Below are 12322 nucleotides of genomic sequence, written 5' to 3' on the forward strand. Positions count from 1 at the left end.
GCCGTTCTGCATTCTCTCAAACGCTTTCAAGTGTAACGTATGAGAGTTGTAGAAGTATTTCAGGTTCCCCTACACCTGAAGAATCTGGACAGTTTGTGTAAGTGTGTTCAGGCCAGGAACTGGGGGGAAATGACCATGCTTACGTGCTTGGCCACCGCCTGCGTGCCTGTCTTCCGGTCCACCTCCAGTCACAGGACACTTGGCCTTGCTTTGATTTTTTTTTCTTTTGCTTTGATTTTTAAGCGTCCTGGCTGACACTGGCCAAATTTGGAAACTTTGTACTTTGAAGAAACTGTTTCCCTTTGGATACCAGTGAGGAATTACTGTTTTGGATACAGGCTGTGAGGAAACTGTCAAATTTGCCTGGTTTTTATTACTTCTTTCCCCTCCATTCTCAGTCTTCCTTATACTTACATTGGGATGAAATTAAAAAGCCAAGAAAAAATCAAGGGAACTAGATACCAAAGTTTGTTTTTTTTTCTAATTCCCTTTGTTGTCATATTTACAGGCAGTGCTGTATTTTTGTTATGTAGGAAGTATAAATTTTTCAATTAGAACTCAAGTATCAAGAGTTTAATGAAATTCTTTGTGATTTCACTTATTCGCTTAATTGCTTAAACTTAGAAATCAAGCACTAGTAGGGTTTGATGTTTGAGAATGGATGGTTTGGACATCAGGCTGTTCATTTCAAGTCCACCTGAATTATTCTTGCAAGGAGATTTTCAGAGGCTGATGATTTTCTCCTGAAACACTGTTGTGAACAATAACAAACTTCTTTATCTTACCAGAAGTACAAATAGTCAGTATAATTCATGGTCCTTGTTCTTGGTGAGGTTACGATTGTTTGAGAATGTGGGCACAGCAGCTGTTGCAAAACTCACATTAGCAGGTGTGAAACATGTTTCTTTCATTTATATATTTTGGGAGAGAAAGTGATATCTGTCCACACAGTGCTTCATCCACAGATTCACTCTCCAAACGCTTGTGACAGCTTGAACTGGAATTGGGAACAGATTTGAACCTAAGCACTGTGAAGTTATGATATGTGGACATCTTGATCAACATTTTAACTGCTAGCCCAAGTGCTCACTATATACACACACATACATAATCACACACACATACTACTTGGGTCAGTAGTATTTTGATTCTAGAAGTCACATTTAGTGTATTTCTTCACAATGTTAATGGCATTGTTTATGCAACACCCAATCACCTCCTCTCCCTCAAACTTAGATGTTTCCATCAACGTAGACAGAAGAGGTCATGGTAGATTAAAGGTTGTATCCTCCAAGTACTGTTCCTTTCCATCCTATTATTGCAGTAAGAAAATGCAGGTTACTATTTGCCTGAGTTAAGTATTCTTTTACAGTCATAATCTGACATTTTCTGTGACATGTTCTGTTTGGTCATTAGATGATAAAATGTTTGAACTATACAGTATCTTTCACATATTTGGATTTCACCAATTTTGATTCTTTAAGATTCAGGTTCTTGTACATATTCATATTACCAAGATTTTTTTTGCAATTTTAGCAAGAATTTTGAAAATCATATTTTTCTGTGATGAAGTGTATGAGATGCAGTAGGTACCAGGCATAAAATAGATATGTCATCTAATATTTAATAAATACTTGGAATATTTATATCCCCTGACAATATTCTTAGTGCCCTAACACAGTGTATTCCTGTATAATCAGTTATAAGTCCATCATTCTGCTCTTTAAGTATATCCTGACAGTGTAGGCCTGGGAAATGGCACAGTCCAGCATCCTGTTGTTGAGATCCATTTAACAGTTTCATTGGGTGTCCATCTTTGATCTTGAAGTAGAGATTGATGCCCCATTATATCTTCACTCTTGTATATCATAGTCTAGTATAAAGTTACTATGCATCCACTTAGACGAAAAGCCGTCAAACGAAATCAACAACAGAGAGAAAAGTAGGAAATTTACAACAAAATAAAGATAATATGCTACTGAATGACCAATGTGTTGCTGAAGAAATTAAAGAAAATCAAAGACCTTCTTGAAGCAAAAGATAGTATTGTGTGATCTGTGAGTCAGGAAATTAATAACAAAAACAAAAACTTTTTTTGAATGAAAGAAAATAAAAATATCAAATCTTCTGAGATGTAGCACAAGGATTATTGAAAGGGCTATTGATTTTGTATTTTGCATGAAGGTTGCCTCATATCAAAGAGAACGTAATGTTTATCCTTTTAGGATTGACTTTTTCACTGAGCATAATGGTTCTGTAGTTGGGACCATTTGGTTGCAAATGGTAGAATTTCATTCTTTTTTATTGATTGACTAGTATTCCATGGAGTGGATACACTGTGATTTTTCTTTTTAAATCTCCTCTTTTGATAGGCATCTGGGTTGTTTCCAGGTCTTGGCTATTGTAGATTGTGCTGTTGTGAATATAGGGTTACAGATCCCTTGCTCAAATGCAGATTTCATTTCATTTGGATTTATCCTCAGAAATGGTATAGATGGGTCATGTAGCAAATCGATTTTCAGTTCTGCCTCCAGCCCCATTTTGTCGCAAACAGCGGATGCTACGGCCCGGATCAACTCAGCCTACTACATACTCAGCTTTCATGTACACCTGTGGGAGCTGCAGCCTGGTTGGAGTGACATCCAGTAACTCCCACCAGGCCTGCCCCCTCCGCTGGCTTCTGTACATGCTGGTATGTGCAGCAGACTGGTCTGGTCTGTCCCCATCCCATTCAGCTTTTGTACACACTGATGGGTGCTGCAGCCTACCTCAACCCAACCAACCTCATTAGCCAGCCCACACTCATGTTAGTACCCTCACTGATCTAGCCAGGCCTGCTCCTAGGCCCTGATTCTCATGTTCACCAGTGGGAGTTGTAGCCCTTCAGAGAGGTGCCCACTGTTTCTGTACTGAGTCCATTCCCATGCATAGATCTTGCACTCTCCGGGCAGTTCTGCAGTCTATCTTGACAGGATTTGGCCCCAGTCCCAGCACTTGCCAGCTGATGCTGCAGCAAAGCCCAGCCAGCATGCACTTAACTCTGGCTCATGCATGCACCAGTTAGTACAGTGGGTTAGCCCAGCCTGGCTCTCCCCCAACCCAGTTCACATGCAGGCCAACAGTTGTTGTAGCCCTGACAGGCCTGTCTGGTCTGCCCCCAGTCCTGATTCCCATGCTTGCCAGTGGGAGCAGTGCTCAGCAAGAGAGGCTGCACTGCTCCCTTACTGTGCTCTCAGCCCTCCTCCTAGCTCTCAGGTGTGCTGGTGGATGCTGCAACCCAGTCTTGCATGGCCCACCACTCCTAAGCATTAGCTGGTGGATGCTTTAGCCCAGCCCAGCCTAGTCTGTGCCTGATTTCTGCTTATGTTGGTGGGTGCTCAGCATATCCCAGCCCAGCCAGCCCCAGTCTTGGCCCTAATGTGATCTGGCTGATGCTGCAGCCCGACCTGGCCTGTCCTGCTCCCCTTCCTGGTTCTCAAATCTGCCAGTGGGTGTTCTGAATTGGCCCAGCTTGTTCAGCTCCCACACCTGTGTCACACATATGCTGGGCAGTACTGTAACCTGGCTTGATCTGGGCTGCTCCTTGCCTTGCTTCTTGTGCTCTCCTGCAGGGACTGCATCCTGACAAAGGGGTTCCTGAAGCTCCTCTGTCAGGTTTCCTTCCTGTGGCAGATCGCATGCCCACTGATGGGTCCTTGGCATAGGCTTAGTCCACCTCCTGTCCTAGTAGGGACAGTGGCCTTACCCAACTTGCCCGCACCCATTATGGTTCATATTGTTGGGTGTTAAAACCCAGCCACAACTGGCCCACACCCAGACCTAGCACTCACGTTTTTCAGTGGGAGCTGAGACCTAGCCAGTGCAGCCCGTTCTGCACACACCCTGGCTCTCATGAGCACCAGTGGGTGCTGGAGTCTGGCCCAGCCTGGCATAGCCCAGATCCAGTCCAAACCCATGCCAAGGGAGACTGTAGCCATGTCCAACCCAGATTGTCATACCCATTCTGGCTCTCTTGTTCACCAATGGGAACCACGACAAAGCCTGGGTGTCCTCTTGGCTCCCCAACAGGCCTGTTCTCAGCCACAGATCTTGTGCATGCCACTGTTTGCTCTGACCCAGCTAGGCGTAGCCTATGTCCCATCTTGGCCTTTGCCATGGGATGCTGCAACCTGGCTTGTCCCACCCTGCCTGCAGTTCTAACTCTCACTGGCGGGTGCTGCAGTTTAGCCCTGCCCAGTCTGCTCCCTTCAGTGTTTCATGCAACTGGTAGGTGTGATAGCCTAGCTTTGCATACTGTACACTGCACATACAAGTGTACTAAGGTTTGGTCTGACCCTTCCCAATTTGTCCCCCTCCAAATTCAACCCACACACTTGCCAAGAGGTGGAATTACCTTGTCCAACCTGACCAACATCCAGGCCTGAATCATGCTCACCAGCGGCAGCAACATTCCCCCCTTCCCCTCTGGGATTTTCCCAAATTCCTCCGCCATGCCCACTCCCAGACATAGATTTTGTATGTATCAGTGGATGCTCAGCCCTTACCCAGCATAGTCTGCCCCCTGTGTCCCATCCTCTGTATGGGCTGGTTGATGTTGCAGTCCAGCCCACCCCACACCTGATTCTTGGGTTCTTTTGTGGTGCTGAAGCCTGGACCAGTCCAGCCTGTCCCCAAGCCCAGTGCCCATTAGTGTCAGAGAGTTCCATGATCATGCCTAGCTCAGCTTGTCACCACCTCCAGTTCTTAAGAAAGCCAGCGGAAATTGCAGTTCAACAGGGGTGGTCTTAATTTCCCCTCTCCCCCTCAAAAAAAAATCTTCCCCCAGGCCTGATTCTTTCTCATGCTGGTTAGTGTCATGACCTAGTTTAACATTACCCATTCCCTGTTCTGACTCTCACTGGCAGGAACTGTGATCTAACCCTGCCAGATAGGCCCCAGGCCTAGCTTTAGCTTGCAAGGATGAGTCACATTCAGTGTTGACTGATGCTGACTTCCCCAGCTCATGTCTCCCACGTGGGCTGGTACTTTGGTCAGTCTGACCATTAAAGGTCCTTCCGTTCCCCCTCAAAACCGCTCGGTCTTAGCTTCGTTGCTTACCTGTAAACACAGTGACTTCCTTGTCAATGGAAGTCCCTGCAACATACTCCCTCACTGGTCCTGCTTCCCACACATCCCCTCACCCTCTTCCCTGGGCAATTTGCCTGCTCTCCTCTGCTGTGGTGCCAGATGTCTTCTGCAGGCCCCAGTGAACTGTCATATCTTCTGTGTGCAGCTGGGTATGCCATCTGCTGTTCTGTCTAAGCCACTGAGGAGGCTCAGAGTTGCAGGAATAGTAACCTTGTCAATACAAGCCCCTCAGAGGTCATTCCTCACCTGGATGTGAACCTTCAGGTCCCTGCATGCCCCCACGTGTGCCGTCCTCTAGAACCCCTGTAAACCCACACCCCAAACCCCTAGAGTGCCCCAACCCAGGCCCCGCCAGACCCCCTGCACTCAGGGCTAAGCTGTTTGGCTACTGCTGCTCAGGCGGGTCAAAGAACCCAGGCCAGGGGACCTAGGCTCTGCTGGACCCCTGCCCCCAGGGCTAAGCGACTTCTTCTCTTACTCTTATACCAGTATCAGATTGTTTTGATGACCATTGTTCTGTTGTATGTCTTTAGGTCTGGAATTGATTCCTCCTGCTTGATTTTTATTCTTCAGGATAGCTTTGGCTATTTGTGGTCTCTTGTGTTTCCAGAGAAACTTTTGTATCATCTTTTCTGAGAAGGATTTTGTTGGAATTTTGATTGGGATCACATTAAATCTGTGTATTACTTTCAGTAATATGGACATTTTCATGTTGTTGAACCTAGCGATCCAAGAATAACATGGAGGAACATTAGGGAGGGGGCAAGGAACTGGGGAGTGGAGAAGGAAATCCCACAGCCTATGGAACTATACCATGGAATAATAAAATTAAGAAATGACAAAAATAAAATGTTAGTAGATTATACTTAAAAATACTTCTTATGAGAATGAATATGACCTAGGAAATATTAAAGTCGGATATTAACATTACAATATTATCAGTAGAAAGACTTGTCAAACATTGAATACAAAATATAAAGCACGAATACAGAAGGATGCATGGAGAACAATCAATACTTTTGGACATTCATATTTCTTAGTGTACACAGTTACGTAGAATGTGCTGTCTGTCAGATTCTTGGCCTAAGTGCACCATCTGGCACATAGTGGGCATTAGGTAAGTTATTGAATTCACACTTAAGATTTCCCTGTTTGAAGTACATGGCTGAAATGCTGAAGTAGATCATAGTGCTCTCTATTATACAGTGGGAATTTCATTCATGGAAAAGTGGGCTCTGGAAGATACGATTGGATGACATGCATGTTAGAAAAATAAATTTTCTTGACCTCTTATTGGGTTGTTATTTTAGTGTTCCTTGTATTACTTTCACTTGCCTGATTTTATGTGATCCAAAAAATAAGGGCAGGAGCAAGAGATTGAAATACAATTAAACCCACCTTGCAAATAAACATTAGGCTTTTATCTGCCCTCATTTTTTTTTTTTACAAGCCATCTGTGACCTCATGGGATACATGGGTAATAAAATCAGTAAAGGCAACGTTTTTCTTACCCAGCATCAGCCATTGTTTGCCTAGTGGCCATTTTCTCTGCTTATTTTATATCTGTTAATGGTTTTAATCTGGAGCCCTCTTTTTTCCCTTTTATTAGCCTCATAATCACTTATTCAGTTACAGGTGGAAAAAGAAATGAAAGCCAGGGTAGTAATTCTGGTAGTAGCCCATGATAATTTGGAAAAATGAGCCCCTTTCAGATTGATTTTTAAAAATAATTTCTCTGAAATGACCACTTTTGGTATAGTTCTTGCCAACGTGTACATTCTCAAAATTAAATTTTATGGCTTTCTGTCAAGCAAACATGAAGACTGTATTGTTTTACAGAAGAAATAGATGAAATTTCCCCCTCTTAATAAAGTTGTTTGTAGAAATAACTTTTTTGTTTGAATGCAAAACCGGGTGTAAGTGATGGAGGCTTATGAAATATGCTGTTATTAACTTGGAGTATACTTGGTATTGTAGTGATCATTCCCAAAGTAACAAATGGCCTGTTATTTCCAAATCATTTGCTGGATTTATCTTGAGGATGATTTCCAAGGGTGGGAATCTGTGTTATGACAGATTCAGAACAAACTAAACACTTCAGATATTCTGTGCTTCCATACATCACTGTTCTGTGTGACTCCCTGTGTGCAGAAGAACATGAAACGGGAAATGGATTGCCTGCAGGTATTTGCAGTGACTCCACATCTCCACATGTGTGTGTGGGGGGGGTGTTTGTGTTTTTCTGCTTGATTATCTGCTGAAGATGGTCGTGGAGTTAACTGTTACAATGTGTGTTTTATCCTTTTTGTTTCTAGAGAAGTTTGTGGTTTTTCTCAACCTACTGTGACATACATGTTGGTTACTGTGAATGAAGTAAGATGTATGTGCTGCCTCCGTACCACTCTATGCCAAATACTTTCCTTAGCTTCCTGTGATAAATCTTCCACTTCCACCTGCCCTTGTGAGAACCTAGATCTAGCAAAATACCTGTTCCTGATCACAGTATTTCTTTGCTGTATCAGAATTTTAGGGTAGTTGTCATGCATTTACAATTGAATTTGGATTTATACCCAGTAAATTTGTTGTTGCATTTAATATTCATGATCTGCAGTAGTCTACAACTTTGAACAGCTGCCAACACTGCTAACCAGAAAATACCACAAAGAATGTTGAGGTTCAAAAATATTTTACATTTCAAGAAATTAGAGATTAATGAGATTTTATTCTTGCAGGTTGATTCCTTTGTTCAGCTGATTTAAGGTGGTGTGTAGTTTAGTTGCAGTTCAAGTTCACTTTGAGTAATTTAAATTTGGGAAGCTGATGACTGTTGCCAGCTTCTGTAATACTTGCATTTGGCAAAGAAAAATTCCTCTTTGTAAGGTCCCATGTTGAGAGGGCTCATAAAGTTTAGAGGAAGAAAAACTCATTTCTGCTGTGGGGATCAAGAACTATCTCTGGAGTGGAGACCTCTGAGCAGAGCCCCAGGGGATAGGTCAGATATGGGTGATTTCCAGCGGAGAAGTGAGGGAGCATAGAGGTACAGAATGAGAAACTCACGGGGGGCGCTGAGCATTTGTTGTAGCAAATATCTGCAGCATCTGAAGTTTCCAGAGGGAACTGAGTCAGGAAGAGTTGAGTGGAACTTGTGAATGCATATAGAGAGATGGGGATGTTTTAAGGTGTGTGTTAGCCCCCACAATATTGGGATATGGTGCATGGTTTTATAACATGATTGAACTTGAACCAGTCTGCAAAATGCGTCCAGGAATGTGCAGGCACCATGATCTGCTTGTTGGGGAAAGGAATCTGTACCCCTAAGTCCTTTCCCTATACCTGAATGACGGTTCTTGCGGTGATCGAGCCTGAATTAGACTCACAAGTTGAAAGTTATCTCTTCCGGTGAGTGTGTGTTCTGTTAGTGCAGAATCCATTTTTTAATAGCAAAACCCTCTACATTTTCTAAAGATACACTTTCTCCATTATATTTGGCATTTTATTAAATACTCCTAATGAAAAACAGTCTGTAAGGGTTTTATCCTGTGTCTGTCCTTCCAGTATTGCTGAACAACGTTCGCATGTGACCCTGAATAGCCACAAACACAAAATCCTTCTTTATTTTATGTACCTTCATACAGGAATACAAAAAAATTATTTAAAGGACCCTTTTAACATTTAAGAATAAAATACTCTAACAGCACTGAATTTCAGCCAGTTAAATCATACTGTTGGTGCAAATGACTCAAATTGGATCTTGTAATGAATAAAGCATGAGGCTCATTGAAAACCTCTGTGCTGTTCTCATAATACTGTGTCTGGGATGCCTGTTACATCATTCGGCTCAATTTTCGATAACCTGCTGCCTCGAAGGAATCGAATGATGGGCTGATGGATCTCACAATTATCAGGTTACTCACACTTAAACGGCACTGTCAGTTGTACAGAAAAAGATGTCCTTTGCAGAACTTTGAAATCTGTTGTCAGTGCCTGGAAATCAGATTCGTGTCTTAACTGCCCGTAACAATGGAAATGCTAATTTAGTGTTGATTTCTGCAATGAAATTTAAGCTGTACAAAACCATTTTCCACAACTGCGTGGTAGCTTCTTTATAAAAGGCATGAATGATATGAAAGTGGGATCAGTAAAACTATCAAATCAGATGCATGGGTAAATACGTATGAAATAGGATACTGTAGAAAAGTTGCATGATACTGTTTGTTATTTAAATTTTGTCAGGCTTAGCACCTACTGATCATAGCATTCCTTTCTTCAAAAAGAGTAACAAGGAAGCAAATTGGAGCATAGTGCCTTGCCATGGTGGGAAGGTCAGTGTGCCCTTGCTCTCTGGGTTTGTCTACAGTGCTGCAGCACCCAGATGGCTCCTGCATGCTCTATTGGTCTGATTATAACTCTTGCATCAGATGAGATAGTGTGAATGCAGAATTTAATACATGTTTCCTCAGTGCTGTCCATCTGCATTAGTGAAGTGTTTTCATTCCAAAGGACAGTTTCTTTCTCTTCAGATTCATTTAATTTTAAATGAAATGAAAGGCAAGGATCATAATACTTTCCTGATTTGAGAGGGGTCTTGGCAATGCCTGTATTTTGTTATGTGCCAGTCATTTTGCTTCCAATTAATGTAATATGCAAAGACAGCAAGGAGAACAGGAGAAGGTGAAGGTAGATACAAATTGTACATGACTGAATTATTTTTTAGTTAGCAAAAAATAGAAAGCATATACGCATTTCCCATTAAGTTATTATAAAACATATTTTATAAACAAAGTAGTTAAAATAGATCCTATAATCACTAAATGTGTTTTAATGATTAGATTATGTATACTGAAATTCATAAAATGGAAACCTTTTTTAAAACTTAACAAACATAAAAGCTGATACAACAATCCAGCCTTTTGAGGGCATGCTCTGTTACTGTATTTGCACCTAGTAACTGTTGTGCAGTTTGTGTGAGCACTTATGTGTTTTCCATGAGTGTAAGCTTCATTGATATCAGCCTATGTATGTGATCACGTTATGTGAAGCTTTATATATGCATAATTGAAAATTCCAGGTTACATGGAATTTTTAAGCTTCTCCTAAGTTTAAGATTCAAGGGTAAATTTGCTCGTTTGGGTGATGTATATAGTTTCTTCAACACACATGGTCATGTCTGAGTACAATTAATTCAGTAAAAAGGATTATTTGCTCTCAATAACCATTTGTTTTTGCTTTTCATTATAAAACTATTGTGGAAAAGCTATAGGACTGGCTCATGCAGACTTAAATATAAGCTTAATTGTTTTCTAGCTGTGTGACTTGCTGTAAATCACTAAACTTTGTATAACTGGGACATTATCGAGGATATAATATTCGTGTTGGGTATGAATAGAGTAAAAAGACACTCTTAAGTCTTATTTTTCTTTTATCTGAAAGGCAAATTTAATGAGATAAGGAGAGATGGCTATCTTCCCTCCATGGATTCATTCCCCAAATGGTTATAATTCTTAGAGCTGAGCAGATCTGAAGCCAGGAGCCAGGAGCTTCTTTTGCGTCTCCCATGTGCATGCAGGGTCCCAATTACCCAAGCCATCTTTTGCTGCTTGCCCAGGCCATTAACGTAGAGCCAAATAAAAGGTGGAGGACCTGTAACTAGGACTAGTGCCCATATGGGATGATGGCACTGCAAGATAGAGGACAAGTTTGTTGAGCCACCATGTTGACTCCTCAAATTCTTCTTTATAAAATTTGTTTTAAAAAGTTTTGAGAGAGAAAAAGGGAGGGAAGGATATATCTACTGGCTTATTCCCTAGTGGTCTGCAGTGTACAGGGTTGGGCTGAAGCTAGGCTGTAAATGAACCTTGGTGTGCCTTCTAAGATCTGCACTAGCAGGAAGTGGCGTTAAACCTAGATCCTTTGATTTGTTAGGAAGCCATCTTAATGGCTTAGTTAAAAGGATGCTTCTTTTCTCTCCCCATCCCATCCTCCCCTCATCCTTTCCATTCTCAAATTCATTTTTGCTGTAGATACCACTCTTGTTCTCAGCCTGTTGCGGCATTTTACAGCCTTCCAATATAGATAACTTCTGTCCACTTTGTGGAGCATTCAATAAGCAAGGCTATGATACTTAGCAACCAAATGGCCTAGTTAGTTCATATGATGCTGGTACAGTGTGGATCAATGCTGATTGGAATTCACATTGTCCTGTGCACCACTATTGATAAGTAAAAAGGTGTGTTTCAAAGAACAAATCTTCTGAAGAACGTGATTTGATAATTGAGCGTTTGCTTGTTTGATTGAAAGCAAGTATACATGTCACTCCCTAACTCCCCACCCCTCCCTTAGTGGTATCTTGCCACATCTTATACTTTTCCAGTTTGGAATTTTCCTCTTTGGGTTCAGGAGGGTACTGTTGCCTATATATCTGAAAGTGGAGGGGAGAAAAGACTTTCCTTTCTCCCTCCCCACACCACTCTGTTATTTTTATATTTCTTTTTACCCAGGTTTATAGTAAGGAAAATTAGTTGAGTAGTTGCAGTAGCTTGCAGCATTCAAATCTCCTTTTGAAAAAAGGAAGCACTATTATCACCCTAAGGTGAATGTTAATCTCTTTGTTTCTGTTCTTCACCAACCTGGCAGGGAATATTTTTGCAGCTGATTCTAGAATCTTTATAACAAACTTTTTCAGGAAAGCTTCGAGGCTGGTCTTTTTCTATTGTTTGTTTTAATTCCCCGCATCCTAGGGGTGAGTGACAGCAGACAGTCCTGTTTTTAAGGCAGCAGTGTTTTTTGGCTGCCAGGAATTTCATGAAATACTTCAGAAACACTAGTGGTCAGAATAAAATTTGTTTTTGATGGAAATGTAAATCTTTAATAATACAGGTTTGTTGAAACTGCCGTGGAAAAAATTATCTTTAAAAGATACATTACATGAAAGATAAAGTTAGAAGTAAGGAGAGGCTGAGGGAGATGATAAATCCTAGATCCTTCATTAGCAAGTTCATTCTGAAAATGGCCATAGTGACAAGGCTTGGCCAGGCTGAAGCCTGGAGCTTGTCCTGCTTCTCCCGTGTGAGTGCAGGAACATGCGCACTTGGGCCACTTTCCACTGCTTTCCGAGGGAATTATAAGGGAGCTGAATCTGAAATTGAGCAGCCAGGACTCAAATGGGTGAGTTTATAAAATGCTATCATTGTTGGCA

General features: G+C 41.7%; 1 protein-coding gene across 1 annotated transcript in view; it reads left to right on the forward strand.

Moving 5' to 3' along the window:
- Positions 1–12322, forward strand: part of TMTC2 (transmembrane O-mannosyltransferase targeting cadherins 2) — a 373997-nt gene that overhangs the window by 158197 nt on the left and 203478 nt on the right. The gene's annotated exons all lie outside the window — the stretch shown is intronic.

This window comes from Ochotona princeps, chromosome 15 (genome assembly GCF_030435755.1).
Source record: "Ochotona princeps isolate mOchPri1 chromosome 15, mOchPri1.hap1, whole genome shotgun sequence".
Taxonomy (NCBI): Eukaryota; Metazoa; Chordata; class Mammalia; order Lagomorpha; family Ochotonidae; genus Ochotona; species Ochotona princeps.